The sequence below is a fragment of the Suncus etruscus genome, chromosome 6 (assembly GCF_024139225.1).
Source record: "Suncus etruscus isolate mSunEtr1 chromosome 6, mSunEtr1.pri.cur, whole genome shotgun sequence".
Classification (NCBI taxonomy): domain Eukaryota; kingdom Metazoa; phylum Chordata; class Mammalia; order Eulipotyphla; family Soricidae; genus Suncus; species Suncus etruscus.
In genome coordinates this window covers 121,669,023-121,674,478 of record NC_064853.1, presented here as the reverse complement: position 1 = coordinate 121,674,478, position 5,456 = coordinate 121,669,023, and the positions used below count along the sequence as shown (strand labels likewise).

General features: G+C 42.0%; 1 pseudogene; it reads right to left on the bottom strand.

Annotated features, from left to right (window-relative positions):
• Window positions 1-1,263: 1,263 nt before the first annotated feature.
• LOC126011492 (golgin subfamily A member 4-like) lies at window positions 1,264-3,876 on the bottom strand (annotated as a pseudogene).
• Window positions 3,877-5,456: the final 1,580 nt, after the last annotated feature.

Here is a 5,456-nt window from a genome sequence, read left to right as displayed (position 1 = left end):
GGACTTTTCCTTCCAGTGCCTTGCCTCTTAATTCCTTGTTGGTTTCCTGGTCATTTTTGGTTTGTAGTTTTCCTTCAAGTATTACTATGCGCTTCTCCATCTCTGTGATTCTGCTCGTCTGGCTTTTTACTGTGTCCGTTAATTCCTTTTATTGCTTTTGTATGGAATCTCTCATATTCTCTATCAGATCTTCTTTAATTTGGCTAATGTGTTCCTCCATGGATTTCTTGTACTCTGTGGCTAGTGATTCTCTCATTTCCTGTACCATGGCTTGCATTTCCTTTCTCAGGGCTGTTTTTAAATCTTCATCTCTTGGATCTGTGTGTTTTGGTGGACTTGGGAACGTACAATAGTTTATATATTGGCTATTTACAATTTACAGTACTGTTTTCTCCTCTGAAAAATATAGGTACCAAAGCTAAGTAAACAATGAGGTACTGTTGTTTGGATTCATCATGTATTAGAGCTTAAAGAACTAGTGTTTAACAAGTATACAAAAATCAATCCATTAGGATAAAGTAGTCAATTAAATGTTTAGCCAGGAAAAAATCCACTAAATGTCACCTCAAAACATATTGCACAAATCTTTTTAAAAATCACCCTAAAAATAAATAGTAAAGGCAAGCAGCTCTTTAAAAAGAGGGAAAAGATGAATGAAAACTAAAAATGAAACATTAAGTGAGTCCATAAATTAGGTGAAGTTATTCAAAGAATTTTAAACAGGAAACCCCTCACAACTGAAGAAAATAAAAAGTAATAACTGTCCCCACGTTTGAACTGAATCTTTCTACTTTAATGGCAGCAGCCTGTGTGTATTTGTGTGACAATGTCCAATGAGGGGCCCCAGATGACAGCTTCATTCTCAAAGATCGGCAAAGTACAGATTTTCACTCTCATCCACTGTCACTTTCCGGGCTCATCGAGATGAATGTCGAAGCCAGGACACATGCTAACTAAGCATAGACTGATGGTTTACTCAGAAGATACCACTGCGAGGTGAAGTATGGGCCAAGCATCCTCTCCAAAATTCTGAGTCTGATGCTCAGGAAACTTGAGCACAGTGGTTATAACCTTTGCCATGGTATTAGTCTCACGACCCATCATATACACATACTTTTCACAAATATTCACACTCGGTAGGTTCTCCTAAGAGTGAGCCACCAGAACGATATAAATTGCTGCCCTTAGAGGATGCCTCTACATTTGCCTCACATACATTCTTTTTGTATTCTTCAAATTCTGAATCTGTTTTTGAAACTTGCTCTTTTAACTTGGAATCACTGACTAGTGTAGTCTTCTGTACAACTTGTGTCTGGAGTTTTTTAATTGTTACCTCCATGCTATCTTTCTTGCCCTGGTTTGCCTCTTCTTGCTGGAGTCTTTGCTAATATTTCTCTTGAAGTTCCTCAAGTTGAGTCTGCAGGTCCATCACTTTGCAGTCATTTCTTCTTCACGAGCATCAAGGATTCCTTCATATCTTTTAGCTGTTCTTGTCAGATCACCTTCTTTTTCTGTGATTTTTTTATGTAACTTATTTGTTTCTTCTTGATGGCTCTCCAAAAGCTCAGCCTCCACTTCCTGGGCTTTATCTATGGTTTCTTTTATGGTCACCTCCAACTCCTGTTCCTTTTGTGCCAGCTGTGTATTAAACTCCCTCATTATCTGTTTTAATGTGTAATTGTGCTTCAACTCAAAATCTTCCTGTTCCTGTAGTTCTATAAGCCTCTACTTCTTGGTGAAGGTCCCTAAGTTTATTTTCACTCTCTGCGAGGATTGCTTTTTTCTGCAAATCTAACTCTCTTAGAGTAAGCAATTCTTGCTGTTCTTTCGCTTGAGTGATCTTCAAATACCCTGACTGACTTTTTCAAGAGCTGCTTTCATTTGCTTCTGAAGCTCCTGCTCTTATTTCTGAAAGCTAGTGGTCAGTTTTGTTGTGTATGTAAACATTTCAATGGGATTATTATGTTACTGACCCTACCCTGATCAGTGATTGTGCCCTACCCTAGGGTGTGACCTGGCATTCTGCTCCCACCCTAGGGTGGTACCTGATTCTGCTCCCACTATTGGGTGGTACCTGATCCCACCATTGGGTGGTACCTGATTCTGGGGGATAAAAGCAAGGGTCTGTGGAAGGTGAAGGGCTTTTTGGCTGGAACTGATGCTGATTAGTTTCAGTCTTGTCCACCGAATAAAGCTAATATTTTCACAAGCCTGACTGTCTGCTAACCTTTTACCTGCTGCTTCATCTCAGAACTGCCAGCTGAACAGGGTGGCAGATGCGTGCTCTGAGCTGGAGGGGAAAGACCTCATCCTCCATCCCTCCATCAGTCAACCCCATAAAGGGCTGATTTGCAACAAGTTTCTATTCTTTGCTAGCCAGCTCCTCTTCTTGAAGCTTCTGTAGGTTTGCTATTTGTTCTGAGAATTTTTTGGTGCCATCCACAACCTTCTGTTTCACTCGACTTAATTCCTGTTGAAGACAGAAGTTCTTCCTCACTTGCTTTTTCAATCATTTTGGTTTGTTCATGCTTTTCTGCCTTCATTTTTCTCCATGCTTCTTCTGATTTTTGAGCTGTACTTAAGGCTTTTTCAAGTTCTTCAAAAGCAGCTCTTTCAGACTTTTCCTTCTGTTCCTGTAACTCCTCTCCTTGAGTTGTCATCTATTTGATGCGACTTTGAAGCTGAGCAATTTCTTCTTCTTTATTTTCTAGAGTTTCATGCATCTGGTGCTTTGTTTTTGCTATCATCATTCCCTTATCTTGTTCAAGCTATTTGATTAAGTTCCTTGCATGATGCAACTGAGTGATAAAGTTGGTCTTCTCAGCCATATGACGCTCCTTCATATTTTCGAGTTCTTGAAGTCGTTCATCTAAGTTGTTCTTGCAGTGCTTCTTTTTCACTGGTTAATAGCATACACTGCTCCTTATGATTCTGGATTTTCTTTCTTCCACAGCTGCAATAAATTCTCTTGACGTTTGACTCTTTGCTGAAGTGTTTCCAGTGTTTTAGCAGAATCTTCATCTTCCAGCACTGTTTGTTCTGTATCACTCTCGGGCCTCTCTAAAGAGTCTTCAGCTTGAGGTTCCACTTAAGGGAGTGGTGTCTGTAAGTCCAAATTCATAGGGTCATTTCGTAACCTTTGTTTCAGCAGAGCAACCTGGGTCTGGAGAACACTGATATACTGATCTTTTTCCTTAAGCAATGCATCAAACTCCTCTTGGAAATATTTCTTTGCTTGCTGGTCCATTTAACATTCCTCTCAATTCTGCAACTCTCCGAAGTGATTTATCCTGACTCTGACTTAATATACCATGTAACTTTTTCTTCTCTCTCTGCAGAGTTTGATAAGCTGCAGCAAGCTCAGAATACTTTATGTTGTAGTTCTTCAACCTTCGCTCCATTCTTCGTAACCACTGAATCAGATGTTCTCTGCTGAGATTGTCCAAATTCCCCCAGTGAGTCTTCAGCTTCGCATTCCAGATCAGATGGTGAATCAAAGGCCACAGCATCAGAGTCGAGGTCAAATCAGTTCAGTGACTCTCTGGAAGACGTCTGTGCCAAAAGCTCTTTAGAAGGGGATCAGAATAGAGATTCATTTATTGGACTTTGAAACAAAGACTCCTTGGAAGGCACCCAAAGCTGGAGCTTCTCTGTACAAAGGACTGAGTGTCACCTGACTGAGGAGGCCCTGGTTTACTTCCATGGTCATTGTCAAAAAATTTTGTGGACTGAACATATGCATTCTTTATCAACTTGCTCTGTAAATGAAGATGTTCTGCTTCTATATCTTGTTGGTGTTGAAGTATTGGAGGAAGTCTGAGGAGATGCCAGCTGCTGCTGCTGCTCACTGATCTTATGCTTCAGTTTCTTGAACATGGCACAGTGCAGGAGTCCGAAGCTACCCAGCGGCTACTTCACACCGGGGCTTCGTGGGTGTGTCGCCACCACCATGTCTCTCGTGTCTGGGTGCCCCTGGCTGGCACCCAAATTGTCAAGATTTTTCAAATGGTCTGTCCTACCTACAGGACTCAGTTATTCATGGGAGCAGAGGGGATCCAGCCTGAAAAAGAAGGGAACCTAGTGTCTGGGGTTGACCCAATGGCTACTTCACACCGGGGCTTCATGGGCGTGTCACCTCCGCCGTGTTTCTTCTGTCTGGGAGCCCCTGCCTGGCCTCTGCCTGGCCTCGGAACCCCCCATCCAAACAAGGTGGCAGTGGTGGAAGCAACAACAATGGCAACACCAGCAGGTGAGTGGGGTTTAGTGCACCTGCGCAGCCGATGTGGAAATCGCCTGCTATGGGGCGCTGTAAGGGACATGCCAGGTCTGCACTGTATAAATATTTTCTAAACTGAGCTGCGTCTGTGAGGTTTCCTGGGTGGCTTTTGCCAGGGGATCTTCCGCTGCCTCTGCCCCTCCCCCAGTCATGTCTGCAAGGTTTCTAGGGGCGGCACAAGGTATCTACCCCCAAGTCTGAAGGACATTCATCCCAAAGTATGTGTGCACCCCACTATTTATCGCAGCACTCAATATAATAGTCAAGTCTTGGAACCAACCTCGATGTCCAACAACAGATGAGTGGATCATTAAGATGTGGTATCTATACACAATGGAATACTACATGGCAGTCAGAAATGATACAATCACAGACTTTGCAGCAACGTGGATGGACCTAGAACATATTATGTTAAACGAAGCAGCCAGAACACGAAAGATAAACACAAAATGATAGCACTACTCTGAAGTACCTAAAATAGACACCAGATACAACCAATACCAGGGTGTAACAGGATAGAAATATCAAACACTGTAATAATCACCATATACTGGGGAGTAGAGTCCAAAACAAAGGGAAGTGAAACAACACAAAGCCCGACTACGCATTATATCATAAAGAAACCAGCAAAAACGAAACAGCAGCGTAGAGAGAACAGGTATGTAATTATCGTTTCACTACAAAGGCCCATAATAATTTACTAGAGATCTTATACAGGATTACAGATAAAGATTATGACAGAAAATTACTGAGTCCAACGGAAACATTTCAAAACATTATGTTTGAATGCCTTACCACATTTAAAATAACCTCTCAGTTTTTCTGTCCAAAGGGGTTCCTGGATACAAAGGGTGAACATCCTATGGTGGTACCTCGGTGCTCAGTCATACGAGGCACCTTACTCTGCTTGAATCATAAAGATGGCCGGATAAAACTCTTTAACATACCCTTTATCTCTAGATTATGCCTTCTTTTAGGACCTGAAGCACATGACCAGCCAGATCACCGAAGCAACAACCGTGACCTACAGATTTTTACCACAGGCCCTAAGCATCGAACACATTCAACCAAACTAACATGCCCTTGCTCTTTTTTTGTTGTTGTTGTTTTTTGTTTTTTGTTTTTTTTTTGGTTTTGGTTTTTGGGCCACACCCAGCGGTGCTCAGGGGTTACTCCTGGC